Consider the following 18,263-nt stretch of genomic DNA (forward strand, 5'->3'; position numbering starts at 1 on the left):
ATATTTGTATATATATATATATAAAATATAATTACATTTTTTGCTCCCCTCCATCAATCCATTCCATATATCCCAAATTCATGGCCTCTTTTTTTTTAGCTTTTATTACATATAAGTAGAAAGCATACATATATAACTACAACCTGCTGAGTCAATTAAGGTTGCTTATATGTATATGATATCACAGATGACCACTTGGAATTGGGTAAACTTTTAGGAAACTCCTTCCTGAGCACCTAATTCTTCCTCTCTTAGCAATCTTTAGTTGCCTGTAGATTTTCTTTCTCTAGGGGTAGAAATGCATAAGAATTCTCCCTTTCACAACAACATGTCAATTGGTGCAGTCTACATTCCGGTCCTGTCTAGGCAGCCATGTTGTTGAACTACGATGTATGGATTTTCCCTCTCACTTATAGGAGACATTGTCTCACAGTATAAATGGCTCTTACAATCTTTCTGCCACATATGCCATAATCTTTTTTTCTGAGCCTAAAGTGCAGAAGTTGTGTTATAGATATATCCATTCGGTCTGGGCAAACCAAAATCAGTTGTTGTCTGAATTTTGACCAGTTGTGGTTTTCCATAATGGCCTTCTTCTGTTGAAAATAGATGGGAGAGAGCACACTTATAAGTATTTTCAACACAACTAGGAATTGTGTTCATTTAGTAAAGTGGTAGTTGTAGGTCATTTGCTAACATTTGGGACTTGATTAGTCCTAGATAATTAGCTAGGTTTATGATGCTAAGATTTATCTTTTGTTAAGTTGCTAGTTACTGCCAAGATCTGAGTGTCATTATTGCATCTTGAACAATATATTGACTTGTTGGTCACTGTGGTTCATAGACGTAACTACTTCATAGGAATATTGATTCCTTCCAATCCTTGGAAGCTTTTCTAACACCTTTGAGTACTAGAAATACAGACCTCAGAGAGGAGGTTTCATGTCAGAACCAGCTCAGATCGTCTGGGTCCTTGTCTAAAGTGTGTGGTGTTTTAAGTGATAAAGATTTACCTTCAACCTCAGGGAGGCATTGAAAATCAATAGCAATAGCTTATATTGCTTTACAAAGTCTCTTGGACTCCCCTGCAACAACTTGGCTATTTTGTTAGATATTTTATGACTCTTGGGGGATATATTGTCAGCCAGGGTAGGAAAATTGCATTTAAATACAAACACGTACACACACACACACACACACACACACACTACACATATATGTAATTTCATGTAAGTAAAAATAATATGATTTCTTATGATTTTTGCTTTTTTCTTCTTTTCCATCCTTCTCCTTCTGCATTAGTCCTCCACCCACTCCCAGGCAAAGTGCATCCTCTTCCCATATTTTCTACTTCTCTTTTCATATCAATTCTTTCCTGTTATACTTCTCTCTAAGGCTTTTCACAATGGTCCCCTTTGATTTCCTGTTTTTTGTGTTTACTCCAGGCTGTCTACTTGTAGTCAGAAGATTTTCTCTGGCCCTGCCCAGCCCCGTGGTCCCACAGCTGTTTATAAAATAATCACTCAGAGGCTTGTATCAATTATAACTACTTGGCCATTACCTCAGGCTTATTACTGACTAGCTCTTTCACTTAAATTAACCCATAATTCTTATCTATGTTTCGCCATGTGGCTTGGTACCTTTTCTCAGTTCTGCCTTGTCATCTTGCTTCCTCTGTTTCTGGCTGACAACCCTCACTTCGACCCTCCTCTTCCCAGCATTCTACTAGTCGGATTGCCCCTCCTGTACTTCCTGCCTGGCTACTGGCCAATTAGTGTTTTATTAAACCAACATACAAGAGCATTATCCCACAGTATCACTTTCAAGGATTTGGATCTAGGAGCTACAGATGAGAAAGAACATAAAGCATATGTCTCTCTAGTTCTGGGTTACTTCACTCAATCTTTTACCAAGGTACTTTCCTATTCCTGTCCAAAACTTTACCTACAGAAACAACAACAATGTGAGATTTTTTTATTAGCTTACTAAAACATACACTACAAAAGCAGAAGACCCAGCTAATCTGTAAATAATTTTTTATGACTATACTGGATCACAAATATTTTTAAACATTTTCTTACTAATTAATTTCTAATTAATAACTAATTAATTACTAATTAATTTCCCAGACAGTTACCCCTCCCTCCCTCTTCTCCTCTCAGTCCTGTCCCCCAACCTTTCCTCTTGCCTCCCCGCTCCACTCCTCCTCTTTTCTCTTCACAGAAAAGGCAAACCTCCCATGTATATCCATCAGCCATGGCAGACCAAGTTATGGTAAGACCAGGCACCTCCCCTCCTGTTAGGTTGGAACAGGCAACCTAGTAGGAGGAAAGTGTCCCAAAAGCAGGCAACAGAGTAATATCTGATGCACAATCTTATCAACACGCCCTAGAAAATAAAGGTTCAAAGACCTTCCTGAGTTTTTCAGTTTAATTTTTCCTATTCTGCCAATAGGAACAAAAATTTGTAGTTTTATCTAATTCATTAAAATTATCCATGGCATTTTTTACACATCATAAAGTTTATATCCTTATTTCAGTATTTCTTATGCATTTGATTTATGTGTGACAGGTGATTCCTTAGGAACAAACATTAATACTCACCAACTATGCACTGTATTTTCTAACATCCCTTCCAGTTAGCTTGAAACCATGCACATACTTCTTTATTAATGGGATAAATGAATGCATGTTAAGCTTCACTTTCAGGAAAATTGAGAGGGAGTTTAATTGATTCACCTCATTGCAATATTATCTATTTTTGAAATGTCTGAGATTTCCATGACTACATGCTATCATTGTGACCCAGATTTTAGTCACTACTTAGCAAGCTGTTATCTTGAATTGACTCTCAATGTACAGTTTAATTTACTCAGTGAAAAGAAAAATGTATGTTGTATTATGCCATTGATACATAGAACATTTAATACCACTTCATAGCCTGGTCTTCCATAAGTGTTACTATGTATACTGACATTCTAGCGGTCCTAAAGTTCATTGTTAAAGAAAGAACTGATCCACAACTGAAGTTATAATATATTACAAGATTATAAATTAGATTAAAATTAAAAATTAAATTCAGTTTTAAATATGTAGTGCATTTTAAAATTTAGCAGTCAGGGACATGGAAGAACCATGAATTCACATAATCAAAAATCAAATAAGGGAAATAAGATATTTGAAATACTAAAACAACTTGCAAAAGTAGCCTTTCCCATGTGACATTTGCTTCTTTTTTTTTTTCCATTTCTTTTCTTTCTCTTTTTAACAGACAATAGGTGGGCAACTGAATACAAGATATATAAAAAATGGCTCTTTTGTAAGTCTCAAAAAACAGGAAACAAAGGATTAAAAATCAGAGTTTCTGGGCAACTTTGACAGGTTAGAAAAGCAGAAAGGCTAAGATCCTGTAGACAAATGGACATGCACTATTTAAAGGAACAGCTCTAAGTAAGAATACCATAGCTAAGCAAGTTTCATAGAACATTGGAATCAAGAATGTTATCTTTAAAAAAACTTAGAGAAAATAAATGCCAACCTTGAAACTTGAAATATATATTTATATAAAATATATATATATGTGTGTGTGTGTGTGTGTGTGTGTGTGTGTGTGTGTGTGTGTGTGTGTATGTGGATATGTGAACTCTCTCTTTCACACACACACACACACACACACACATATATATATATATATATATAAAGCACTTCATATATCTGTGTGTGTTTACGTATACATACACACATATATATACAGAAACATATATATATTTTATATATATATATATATAGAGAGAGAGAGAGAGAGGAGAGGAGGAAGAGGAGGAAGAGGAGGAGGAGGAGGAGGAGGAGGAGGAGGACTATGACAGAATAGGACATAGGCTGTAGGATAGAACTTACCACTATAATGAAGATAAACGGACACAGTATTAAGCTGATTTGTAATAAAGTAACACGTTCTTCAACTATCATCTAAGAAGCTTCTATTTATAGTAGATGGCAATTGCCACAATGGCCCACAGCTAATGAAGGTTCAGAGAATATAAGACAGCAGAATACTCTGCCCTACCGGAACACACATATTGCAAGCCCCTCTCAAGGCTCAGGGAGCATTGCAAAGAGGTATTGAGAAGAATGTAAGACTTAGTGAAGTATAAAAAAGAAAATGTTTAAATATAGGGAAAAAAGAAATCAGAGAATTATGGCTATAAAGGAAAAGAAGTTCAATATTTACATTAGACATAAATAAGCTCAATACACAGATTTTAAAATGTCCAGAATGAACTAAAGTAGAAACTCTAATTATACAATGTTTAAGAGTTCTATTCTAAATATAAAGATGAAGCATCCTAATTAATATATAGGAAAGGAAGGATATGCCAGAAGAAAATTCCTGTTGAATAGCTAATGTCTGAAAAAATTAGACTTAATACGTCATGCCAGATTTAAAGTTGGTAAATTCATAACACTTAAATGAACAAGTAATCAAGAAGACACAAACATTCTAAATGTTTCAGTTCTTACTAACAGAGCTAAGATTGATTTTATGCAAACAGTGCTGAAATTAATAGATTAGCAGAAAAATTTATAATCAAGGTAGAAGACTTTCTAGCTTCTTATAATTCTGATAGAAGGCAAACAGTGTCAGTAATCAGAAAAAAAGAAGAGAAATTCATTAATCTGATCTAGTTGGTGCTGATGGAGTACTGCAACTCATAACAGAACATGTATTTAAAAATATTAATCCAGCATTTTCCCAAATTCACAAAATGCCTGACACTAAACGAGATCTCATTACAATTCATAATACATTCAAGCACTCTATTATTTTAGGAAAACTCAAGTTCCAAATATTTTTGAATACTAAAATTATGTTCAAGACAGTTTATAAAGGATATTTTCCAATACCAGAAATGGAAAAGGGGACATCATCCACACTTCACAGTAAGCAAACCCCAACAGGTAGTATTTTGCAAAACCATTCCACCAATACACTTCAGAAGTAAGAGAAAATGTACAAATTCTTTAAAAATTAACGTGAGAAAAACAATGTGAGTGGCAGTAAGCCCTAATAAAGGAAGTGCATTTGATTAAAACACGCCTTCAGAAACAAATAGAAAAGGTCCAAATTTCCTGCAACGTTAAATGAGTGAATTGTGCCATATGGTAATTAAAATGGAAAAATTATCACTATGTCAACATCAAAAAAACCTTTTAAGAGTAAGAATACTGAATAAGAGCAACAAAAGCAAATTCTGTGTAAATCCATTTATACACGTAGAAGACACATAAAAGCAATCTACAACCTTAATTCACAAAAGGATTTACCACTGGGGTTGACCAGTGGTAAAAAAGTACAAGATGGGGCTTGCGGGATATTGGCAGTCACATGCTTTTCATCTGCCATTCCTTACCCTGGTGCACTCATATTTTAAGGACTCATCAATGTTGCTAATAAAAAACATGTGAATTTTCTGTATAAATCAGTAATTCTGAGCAAGTCTACCCCTACCCCTAGAGGACTTCTGTAGTCAAATAGAGACATTTTGTTTCTCTCAATTTCATGAATGTGCTACTGGCATCTAGTGGGCAGAAGCCAGGGATGCTGCTAAGTGTACCACAGAAGAGGAGGCTGTACCCTTCTGCAAAATTCCCAGCTCAAAATGTCAGTAATTCACTGCTGAGAAATTTAAGGCATGTCATAGAAGTTAACACAAATTTATTAAAATAAAATCATATAATTGCATATAGATAACCTAGTCTTATGTGAAATACATAAAAGACCAGTACTATCAATATATAGGCATGTAGAAAATTAATAAATCTTAAAAAATATAGAAGATTAAAACATTGAAGTCATAAGATGTGAGTTGCAATATTTGGATTTCAGAAAGACCAACAATAAATAGGAATATAAATCTAAGTCTATCATTATATATTCCTTTGTAATTCATATGTAAGGATTCTAAAGGGTTTCAAAAATCAAATTTTCTATAAAATAAAATTTTAAAGGAACTAGATAAATAATTATGTTCCAAATCTCAGAAATGTAACAATCAAGTGAGAATCTATCTTGAGTTTATATTTCTCCTAAGACAAATAAACCATGATAAGATACGCAATCTGTACCATCTGATGAAGTGATACATACTAATTATTCACATATTTGCACTTACAGGTTTTAAACACTTTAATTTAAAGGAAGTTCTTCAGATTCTGGCTATGGCGAATTTCAGGTTGGTGCTGATGGAGTAATGCAGCTCATAATAGAGCATGTACTTAAAAATATTAATCCAAGGTTTCCCCATATTCACAAAATGCCTGACACTAAACGAGATCTCATTACAATTCAAAATACATTCAAGCACTCTATTATTTTAGGAAAATTAAAGTTCCAAATATTTTTGAATACTAAAATTATGTTCAAGATGATTTATAAAGGATATTTTTCCAATACCAGAAATGGAAAAGGAGACATCACTCCACACTTCACAGTAAGTAAACCCCAACAGGTAGTATTTTGCAAAACCATTCCACCAATACACTTCAGAAATAAGAGAATGGATAAAGAAATGTGGTACATATACACAATGGAGTACTGCTCAGCTATAAAAAAAAATGACATCATAACATGTTCAGGCAAATGGATGGAACTAGAAATATTATCCTGAGTGAGATAACCCAGACTCAGAAAGACAATCATGGTAGTACTCACTCATAAGTGCATACTAGATGTAAAGCAAAGAATAATCAGACTACAACCCACAGCTCCAGAGAAGCTAGCTAACAAGGAGAATTCTAAGAGGGACACATGGATCACTCTGGGAAAGGAAAATAGATGAGATCTCTGGGGTAAACTGGGAGCAAGGGGGGAGTAATAGAAGGGAAGGAATGGGGGATGAGAAAATAGGGAACAGGATGGTCGAGCTGGGGACAGATGGAATGGGAGAACAATGAAAGATACTATGATAGAGGGAGACATCGTGGGGATAGGGAGAAACCGGGTGCTAGATAAGTTCACAGGAATCCATAAGGATGACCCCAGCTTAGACTACTACCAATAGTGGAGAGGGTGCCTGAACTGGCCTACCCTGGTAATCATATTGGTGAATATTCTGTTATCATAGAGCCTTCATCCAGTAACTAATGGGAGCAGATGCAGAGATCCACAGACAAGCACTAGGCTGAGCTCCAGAACTCCAGTTGAAGAGAGAGAAGAGGGATTCTATGAGCAAGCGGGTCAAGATCATGATGGGGAAACCTAAAGAGACAACCAAATCAAGCTAGTGGGAACTCATGAACTTTAGAACAATAGCTGTGAATCTTCCATGGGACTGGACTCCATGGATCTCTGCATAAGCGAGACAGCTGTGTAGCTTGGTCTGTTTGAGGGGCTCGCTGGCAGTGGGATCAGGAGCTATTCCTGGTGCATGAGCTGGCTTTGTGGAGTCCATTACCTATGGTGGGCTGCCTTGCTCAGTTTTGATGCAGGAGGGAGGGGCTTGGTCCTGCCTCACCTGAGTGTACCAGGCTTTGCTTACTCCCCATGGGAGGCTTTACCCTTCTGGAGGAGAGGATGGAGTGGTGGGTCAGAGGCAGAGGAGGCTGGGGGAGATCAGGAGGAGGGATGAGATGAGAAGGGGATCTGTGGTTGTATGTAAAATGAATAAAATTATTTCTTAAAAAATGAAACTCGTGGATAATCTATAGTGGGTCATTGTTAGTATAATACTGACTTCAACTTTTTTCTTTTAATTTTAATTTAATGAGTGGTTGGAGTGTGCATGCCGCAGTGCACATGTGAAGGCCAGAAGATAACTCTCTAAAGGTGTTTCCCCCTGGTACCTGGTGGGACCTGGGATTACTCAGGTTATGAAGTCTGCATGCAAGGGCCTCTACCCTCTAAGCCATCTCACTGGTCCTGACTGCCAAAGTTGTAAAGAAACTGCACTTTATAAAAACATGACTTTGTTCACTCAAATCTCAAATGAAGTCAAAGTGATGGCACGAAATGTGCAATGATGGACGTTCCCTGTATGTCCAAAGAAAGTGATGAGTTTGGGGTGGCTATGGGCATTAAAGGCTGAGGGACAAATTCAGAACTGCCTTGGGGGTTTGGCTCACTCAAATGACCCCTTGTCATGGCACTACGTCACAGCAACAGAAGAGTAACTAATAAAGACGTGTGGATGAGACATGGGGTTGTTCATGTGATAAAACTAAGTATTTTCTTTTGGTGATAGAAGAAGACTTCGGAATGAGGGACAAAAATAGTTATTGAGTGCTAGAGGCAGAGATTAATGGGCAACTCTTGTGTGAGCTTGGAAGACAGGCATACAGAGATGAATGCAGACAGTAGAGGCCCAGATCATGATATTTAGACAAAAAGGACTCTGTCAACAATAGGGTTAGTGGACATTTATGTGATCTTTTGGCAAAGAATCTCACTGCAATCTGCCCAGATTCTATGTAGCTGAAGTTTTCCTGTGTGCCACCTGGCCCATGTTCAGGACAAATCTCTCTCACCCCAGTCCTGCAGCAACTTGGACTCAAGTAAACACACAGAGACTTATATTAATTAATACTGCTTGGCTGTTAGCTCGGGCCTACCACTGACTAGCTCTTATATTTAAACCAACCCATAATTCTTATTTATGTTTAGCCACGTGGCTTGGTACCTTTTCTCAGTTCTGCCTTCACATCTTGCTTCCTTTGTGTCTGGCTGGCGACTCCTGACTCAGCCTTCCAGTTCCCAGAATTCTCCTCTCTGCTTATCCTGCCTGTACCATACTTCTTGCCTGGCTACTGGCCAGTCAGCATTTTATTTATCAACCAAATCAGAGCAACACACATTTACAGCATACAGAAAGACATCCCCAGCAGTTCTAAGAGGTTTTTTTTGTTTGTTTGTTTTTTTTTTTTTTTTTTTTGTTTGTTTTTTTTTTAAGCTGAATTGAAAAATAGTGAACTAATTTCTTTGGCAGTGGAAATTTCGAGATCATATAAAATTGAGTCTTTGTGGGTCTACAATGAATAAGAACAACAAGTGGGGTAGAAATAAACTAAAAATGCAGTTTGGAAAGGAAAAAAATCACTATTAATCCTAAGGTTACAACGGACATGTGTACTTAAATTGAAGGTGTATTTGGTAAAGAACTCGGTGCAGTTTAGGAGAAGTCTCCTTCTCTACACAACAGGCAATGTGCTGTGAAGATGTGACTCTACACAGTGAGGGCTTCAACTTCCAGGAGGAGAGAGCTTCTGGAGTTTTCTGGCCCTGGAAAGCAAATATCTAGGGAAGGTTTCACTAACTTCAGCATATGGAGCTGCAACAACTGTGTTCCAGGGAGGCCAGGCTCCAAGCAGAGCTGGTAGCAGAAGGTGGTCGTGGTATCTACGTAGGAGTGATTTTGTAGTCATAAAAAAAAATGCAAAATTTACGAAGTCTTGGATTTTTCCACCCTAGATTTATAGAGTGGCTGAGGCCATGCCGCTTGTGTTTATGTTGGAGTCCCTATAAGAAGGCCGTGAGATGCTATGGCATGAAATTGTGAGGGTAAAGCCTTGGTTTCCACAGAGATGCAAAGATGTTGGAAAATCCAGAGCCATCAGACATCTGTCAAGGAGGGCTGCACACAGGGAATAGAACTAGCCCAAGGGAAAGAGTAGGATGCAGCAGCAAAGCTGGAGGATCAGAGACAGACACCAGATACCAGACACGGAACTACAGAATTTGGTGTTTGCCCTTCTGGGTTTCAGTCTTGCTTTGGACCAATATTTCTTCACTATGTCCCCATTCCTATCATTTAGCATAGGAAAAGTATATTCTGGGCCATTGTAAGTTGTAAGTTCACATTTTTTTGATAGGGTATCACACTAAGTGATAGCCCTCAGGCTCAGATGAGGTTTCAGATTTTGAACTTTTGAAGTGTTGATTCTGTTAAAAACTAAGGGGAATTTTGAAGTTGGACTAAATGAATTGTAGCATCATGAAATGACCTGGTGCCGATAGAGACCAGGGTTGGAAAACTGTTACTTTACAATGAAATATCTCCATTTTTAAAGCTGGTGGTGTTGATGTTGGAGAGCTTACAGAATGTTTAATGGCTAGAGCTTTTCTAGAGGAAATATATCATTGGGGTTGGGTTTGCAGGATTTATGCTCTAAACCCACTTCCTGTTCTCTTTTCTATTTCTCTCTCTTCTTCCTGTATGCAGATGAAATATTATCTGACAGCATCATTCTTCTTCTGTCATACCTGCCCTCCCATGATGGACTTCATTCCTTCTGGAACTGGGAAACAGTACAAACTCTTTCTTCCCTGACTTGATTTTTGCCAGTTTTTTTTTTTTTTAAATCATAGCAACAGGAAAGTAACTAATACAGCAAGGGTATGAAAAGTGGTGTCCTACACCTTTGCAGGTCTGAATTTTACTAAAAAGGTTAATAAGTTTAAAAGCAGAGTTCTCTTTACATCTTTCAGATAGGAGCTTATACCAATAATTAATTTCAGCCATTTGCTGCCAAGTGATTCTCATTTCATACAAATTTCTCACCTACAGAAATTGTGAATTAACAAGTAGATACTGCTTTAGATTTGCAAATTTTGGGGCCATTTTTATTTTAGAAATTGAAAGTGAATATTATAATCTTCATACTTTTCTTCCATTATAGAAACATTAGTTAAATAGATAACTTGATAAATAAATTGCAATCCCATGAAAATGGCTACAGAGAAAAGTAATAACATCGTGATTTTTGTTTGGCTATTTATAAGTATACTATGTTTGTGCAAAATGTATTTTATAAAGGTGTGTTTGATATCATTTAATCCTCAAATTTCCTTCTCTCATTTCATCCTGCTTCCTCTGACTAATAATATTCCTCTTTACAAATAGTCCATATTTGAATCCAGTATGTGAAATTCCAGATAAAAAATAATAAAGTCTATTTCCATAAAATCAATGATTTCAGTAAGAGAACAAACAAGTTAATTGAAATAAGGAAATCAATTTAGTGAAAGTCAGGAACAGAAGACAAAAGTTAAGCAATGATCCAATATCCGTGAACCAATAAATTTTTGTTTTTAAGAAATACAGCCCATAGGTAAAATGAAAGCAAAGTACAAGGAGTACAAGGAGTAGCTATGCTTACATCTCATAAAATAGAACTCAAGCAATAATTAGTAGAGGTGTGTGTGGCTACCACACATTAATAAAGTGAACAACTTTTCAAGATAATGTAATGATTATAAATATACTCTTACTGAAGATTAGAGAATACAGGTTTATTTAAAAAGCAAAAATCTTTTGGAAAAATACTGGAAATAAAGGTATATAAAGGTCATTATGTAATGATAGTTGTTGACTTTGATATTCCACTCACATCAATAGATAGGTGTACTGGCTTGAACAAGATTGATCTCCATAACCTCACACATTTGCATGCATGCTTAGTCCCCAATTAATGAGCTTTCAGGGAGGAATTAAGAGCTGTGGCCTTGTTGGAGGATGTGTCACTAAGGGTGGACTTTGAGATTTCAAAAGCCCAACACCAAGTCTAATCCCACCCCCTCTCTCTGCTGATTGTGAATCGGAATGTAAAGCTCTCAGCTACTGCAGTACCATCATGCCTACCTGTGTGCCATCATGCTCCCCACCATAATGATAAGTAACTAACCCTCATAAACTGCAATTAAACTCCTAGTTAAATATTTTGTTTTGTAAGAGTTGTCCTGGTCATTGTGTCTCTTCACAGCAATAGAGCAGTGACTAAGACTGCCAGTAATCAAGATAAAAGTAACCTACTAAAAAGTTTCAGAGTTAAACTCCATCTCAGATCAAATGATTTAACAACTTGATGGGTAATATTCCATTCAACAGAGCTGTGAAATACATATTCTTCATAGGATCCCATTGAAGTTTCCCTAAAATACATGACATTTTGTCATAAAGTAAGTCTTAACAAACACAAAGCTGGGCGTGGTGACACACATCTTTGATCCTAGCACCTGGGAGGTAAAGGCAGGCAGATCTTTGTGAGATTGAGGCCAGTATGGTCTACAAAGTGAGTTCCAGGACATCTAGAGTTTTTACACAGAGAAAATCTATCCAAAACAACAACAACAACAAAAACAAATATTTCTTGTATTTTCCCACATCTCAGTGCAGTAAAATTATAAACTATTAAGAAAATACATTATAGATATCCTAGCAACATATGAAGATTAAACAAAAACACTTATTTGATAAGTAGGTTACTGAAAAAATTAGAGACGATTTAAGAAAATGAATAAAACAAAAATGAATTGAGTTATCAAAACCTTTGAAATAGAGCAGTTCATTTTTAGAAGAAAATTTACACATGTGAATGTTTACCATTGAAAAGTAGAGATCTCAAACTAATAGACTAATGGCTCACTTCTAGATCTAAAAAAAAAATCAAACAAAAAATTAGTGGTTGGAAAGAAATAATTAAAATCAGAAAAAGAGTTAGTGAATGGAACATGAAAGAACAATGCACAGATCCAGGAGAAAGGGTTGATTTTTCTAAAAATGAACAGCAAAGTCAAGTCCTTGTCCAGAGTAGCTAAATCATGACAAAGAAGACCTAGATAAAGGTATTCATAGAGTAAAGGGGATGTCACAACACCTATCATGTAATCCAGAAGGTCACCAGGGGACATAATATAGAAAATCTAGGTGAAGCTGACAGATTCCTAGATACATAAAGATTTATCAAATCTAAATGAAGAAAATATATCTGGGAGTAGGAAGATGACTGAATAGTTAGTGATACTTCTTGATTTTCCAGAGGACTCAAGTTTGCTTCCCAGCACTTATTTAAGGTGGTTCACAACAATCTAAACCCCAGTTCCAGGGCTTTATATACTCTCTTATGACTTCACTGGGACCTGACACACATGTAGCACATTTACACAATACACACAGATACGAGTACGCATGTGCACATGGTAAAAATATTCAATAGAAAAAAGAATATACGCTATTTGAAACTATTAATGATTAGCAACAAATTTGAAGTATTAATAAGAAAATTCTTCCAACAAAAAATTAAGACCCGAGATAGAATATTGAATACTATTAGAACTTTAAAGAATATTCCTCAAATTTTTTCATAACCTATAAATGAATAAACCACTTTCAAACTTATTCTATGATACAATAATGAACTCTATACTAAAACCTAGTAAGTATACAATAATGAAAACAGAAAATTATAGATCATTGTTCCTATCAAACATACACACAATAATTCTCAATAAAATACTTCAGTTCCAAATTCAATAGACACTAAAAGGAACACACAACATGATAAATTTAGTTTAATTTTAGAGATGCAAAAGTTGTTTAACATGCATAAACATAAATGTAATACAGTACCTAAATACAAAGATAGAAATTATATCATCATTTCAATAGGTGCAGATAAGGGCATTGACCAAGTTTAGTCTTCCTTCACAATAAAAGCTTTAAAAAATAGGAAGAGCAGAAACACATTTAAAATAAATTGTCCTGTGTTTCTTTTTTTTTTTTTTTTTTTTTTTTTTTTTTGGTTTTTCGAGACAGGGTTTCTCTGTGTAGCTTTGCGCCTTTTCCTGGAACTCACTTGGTAGCCCAGGCTGGCCTTGAACTCACAGAGATCCGCCTGGCTCTGCCTCCCAAGTGCTGGGATTAAAGGCGTGCGCCACCAACGCCCGGCAGTGTTTCTTTTGATGTGATAAAATACCATGACCAAAAGTAACTTGGGAAGGAAAGGATTTATTGTTCCTATGTATTCGAGACTATGGTCCATTGAAGAAAAGTCGAATGGAATTTCCAGGAAGGAACCTGGAGGCAGGAACTGAAGCAGCATCCATGGAGGAGTGCTGCTTACTGGATTACTCACTTTGCCTTCTTATCTGCCCCAGGACTAACTACCCAGGGACTGAATCACCCACAGTAGGCTAGGCCCTTCCATGTCAATCATCAATCAAACCTAAGACACCCCTACAGTGAAAATTTTAAAGAAATTGAAAAACATACAAGAGTATGGAACAAATTCCTTCATCTACTGACAGAATTAACATTGTGAAAGTAGTCATGCTGCCAGAATCTGTCTTCAGATTCAATACTATCCTAATCAACATTCTAATAAAGTTCTTTATAGAAACAGAAAAATCAACTTTAAGGTTCACATAGCAGAAAAAAGACTCTGGACAGCCAAAGAAAGCATAAGGAGGTATTCATCTAACAGAGGATTAATATGTAGAATCTGTGAAGAACAGAAAGAATTAAATATGAAAGAAATCCAATGAAACAGATGGACAAGTGAATTGAACAAGCAGTTCTCAAAAGAAAAAATATCAATGTCAATAGATATCTGAAAAGTAACTAACATATTTAGTCATCCAGAAAAGGCAAATTAAAAATTCATTGTATCTGACCCTGGTTAGAATTGTTCTTTTCAAAAAACAAACAGAATAAAATAGCAAATGCTCCACAGTGTCTAGTGATGAAGGACCATTCTATCTGGCTAGGGAGTGCAAGCCAAGGAAACAATTGAAATCAACATGGGTTTTCTCTAAAACCTTGGCATACAACTCCTATATTATTCAGTTACCTCACCCTTGGGTATGTATACATAATGAAATCCAACTCAGTATATCACAATCAGACATACACATCCATGCTGATTGCAGCACTATTCGTGATAAGCAAGGTACACACACAGTCCAGATGCCCATTACCAGATGAAGGGATAAAGAAAAATGTGGTATCTATACACAATGGTGTTTTAGAAAGTTGTAAAGAATAATGAGATTATTTGAAAGAAAATGTATGTACATTGATAGAGACGATCATTTTAAACAAGCCACATGAAAGAAACACAAAAGACTCATATTTTTCTTTGTATGTAGAATCTAAATTTTATTTATCTTTATTTTATCATTTGTGTGTGTGTGCACACACAACACATGCCTACACCCACATGCCCCCCAACACACACACAGAAATGTGTTTGCAGTCGCTTATTCTCAGCACTTTGACCAGTTTTGAGTCTCTGAATTAACCTTGTCCCCTGGCATAAAAATGCTCCACTGACATGTGCTGAAAACAGCACTGATCTGTGGGAACAAACATACATATTTAGAATGCAATTTGACTACATGCCATTTGGCAAAACACCAGTAGTGGATTTCCCCCCAGAGCCTCTAGTCTCCTCAGTGATGAATTTCTGACCAAGTTTACAGTGTCAAGCTTATATTTGTCCCATGGAGTAGATCTCAGATCCAATCAGAAAGAAATTTTGTATCCTCAAACCAGTGATGTCACTATGGCATTGGTGGGTACCTCTTGACAGGTGGGAAAATGTTGAAGCATGAGGTCCATAGCTGAATTCTCTCTCCTGGATGCCTATTATGGTATGTCACATGCTAGCCAGCAGGAATGAAACTTCCAGCTCAGTTCCAGCTTGATTTCTTGAGTCCTGAATTTGAAGTTTTCAGCAATCAGATTTCACTATCTAGTTTTGGTTGGTAACCAAGAACAAAGGCAATATTTGCTCTACTGGTTGAGCAGTCTGGGGCTTCCTGGTCAACAACATGTCTGATGGTATCCTGTACCTGGATCAGAGATTTCTCTTTAAAATCAATGGCTCTTGCAAAGCAGTAGTACCTTTGTGCAAACTCTTCCTTCTCTTTTCAAGATGAAAATATAATTAAATCATTTCCCCTTTCCCTTACCCCCCTGCAATCCCTCCCATGTGTCTCCTCTTTCCTGTCTTTCAGTCTTTAAATTCAAGATCTCTTTTTAACATTTTATAATCGTGTGTGTGTGTGTGTGTGTGTGTGTGTGTGTGTGTGTGTGTGTGTATTTTCAGAGTTGACCACTTCCTACTGGCTAACCAGTTTGTATGCTCTTTCCTAGAGGTGACCGAACAAGAACAATACCAATAGATGTGCTGCTAATGTGGACAAGTGCAAGCTGATTGGGCCTCAAGCCAGGACAAAGATCTACAGACAACTATGGACATTTTTTAATGATATCTTTAGTTAGTTTATAAAGCAGTAGTTTTCTAAATGCATTTTTGTATACATCCTGAGTTTACTTGACCCCCGCCCCTTACCCTACAACATTCCCTCTTTTCTCCATCTCAACCAGTATCTAAACTTTCTCTCTGCTTTCCTGTTACATAAGCTGTAATACCCACCAGGACTTTCAGCTCTTCTCCCATCCTGTTGCTCCTGGTTTCTGCAACATTTCAACTTAAACACAAATCTTAAAATTTGGAGCTAACCTCTGCATTTGTGAGCAAAAGCATTACAGACCTGGGTTACCTCAATATAATAATTTCTAGCTCATCTATTTGCATGGAACGACAATTTTTCTTTAATGCTAAGTATATGAACCACATTTTTTATAATCAGTTCATCATTTAATGGACTTCTAAGCTCATTAATTTCCTACATATTGTAAGTAGAGCAAAAATGAACTTGGAGATACAAGTAGAGTTTAGAGTCCTCTGGGTATATGTCCCGGAGTGGTATAGCTAGGTCATCAAGAGTTCTACTTTTAGCTTTTTGAGAAGGCCTCACACTAATTTCCATAGTGTTTGTACTAATTTACACTCTTGCCAACAGTGAATAAAGTCTCCCCTCTCCCTATACTCTAGCCAGTATTTGTTCTCCTTTGCTTTCTTGAGGATAGGCATTCTGACTTGAATGAGATGGAATCCTTTTCTTTCTTTCATTTTTTATTAATTTGTTCTTTATGTCTTTCACATCATGTCTCCTGATCCCCCTCATCTCCCTCCCCACTCCAAAATGAATGAATGAATGAATAAATAAATAAATAAAGTTTAAGAGAAAAAGAGGTAAAGAAAAAGTAGGAAGAAGGAGAAAGTCTCATCATGAAAGCTGAGGTGTAACTTAGTGAGTCACCTAATAAACCCCTTTATCCATATATGTTTACATGCTTATGTTTATCGTGAAGAATCAATGGTGTAGTTCGAGGCCTCTGGTCTCTGTTGCATCATCAGTGCTGGTCCCTTGTGGTGGTATTTTACTTGTACTGAAATGTGATTTTAATTGTATGTTAATAAATAAAGTTGTCTGGGGGTCAGAGCTATTAGAGCCATAGCAAGTGCGTGGCAGTGGTGGCGCATGCCTTTAAGGACCTGGAGGGCGGTACATACAGGCAGTGATGAGGCAGTCACATGTTTGGGTTTACAACCAATGAGGAAGGCAGAACAGCTAGAGTATATAAAGACATACACACAGGAAGTAGGTCCCTTTCGGAGAGCTCTCTTGGCTGAAGAGGATCCCTGAATCAGGAAGGGTGAGGCTCTTAGCTCTGACCTCTTGGCTTTCTTCTCTGAATCGGCTCTGTGTTTCTTATTTAATAAGACGGTTGGTTACATCTACATTTGGCGCCCAACGTGACAAGAATCCATTAAAAACCGCTTAACAGGGCGGCCGGCAGGTCCGGTTTCCCGCCAGGGCAGCCAGCAGGTCCGGTTTCCCACCAGGGTGGCTGGTTCCCTAGCCTGGGCCCAGGTCAGCTTGGCCTCAGGCCGGACTAACCTTGAGCTACTTGCTTAAAGTCAGTGCTACAAACAACTCAGGCCTGCCCTGCCGAACAGGGCCCCTGCCTGTAAAGCCAAAACACGTGGCTGGACCTTAAGGTAGCCAGAGCCAAGGCTTGACTAGGCTCAAGCAGGAACACGTGGCTGGATTCAAGTTCTTAGGAAGAACTTGCGGCTATGGTTCTTGCGTGTTCTTTCTCTCTCTCTCTCTCTCTCTCTCTCTCTCTCTGGATTCACACCTCAGACACTAGGTGGCTGTTTTGAAATTCCCTCGGATTGGTACTGTTCTACGAGGACTTGGTAAGTCACTTAACATATCAGATATTTTAAAGGAAACTATTTAAAAGAGAAATTTTTTTCCACATTAAAAAAAATGGGTTTTCTGTGTTCATCAGAAGAAAATTGGACTTTGTTTGCAATTTTAAGCAGTCTGACAATGGAACAGCTATATGAGAAGATTAATGTTGATCATATTATGCATTTTATTACTATGCTTATCCTCATTTTACTATTTAAAAAGATAGTCAATTTAAGTGCCAGGGTGACAGCTTTAGAAAAACTTGGTAAACCTGTAAAAACTCAGACAGAAGAAACTAACAGTGAAGTTGCTTCAAGATTGGATCATAGGGTTACAGAAAGAAAGCCTGTTTTCACACAGTCACCCTTAGTTTGTCCAGTAAC

The 18,263-nt window shown here is 37.0% G+C and overlaps 1 long non-coding RNA gene across 1 annotated transcript in view; it reads left to right on the top strand.

Annotated features, from left to right (window-relative positions):
- Window positions 1-17,416, top strand: part of LOC128113775 (uncharacterized) — a 38,539-nt gene extending 21,123 nt beyond the window's left edge. Inside the window, exon 3 of the long non-coding RNA XR_008219659.1 lies at window positions 15,926-17,416. This is a non-coding gene — a long non-coding RNA (uncharacterized LOC128113775). The remainder of the gene's footprint in view (window positions 1-15,925) is intronic.
- Window positions 17,417-18,263: the final 847 nt, after the last annotated feature.

Source organism: Peromyscus californicus, unplaced genomic scaffold (genome assembly GCF_007827085.1).
Source record: "Peromyscus californicus insignis strain IS unplaced genomic scaffold, ASM782708v3 Scaffold_18__1_contigs__length_77618521, whole genome shotgun sequence".
In the NCBI taxonomy this organism is placed as follows: Eukaryota; Metazoa; Chordata; class Mammalia; order Rodentia; family Cricetidae; genus Peromyscus; species Peromyscus californicus.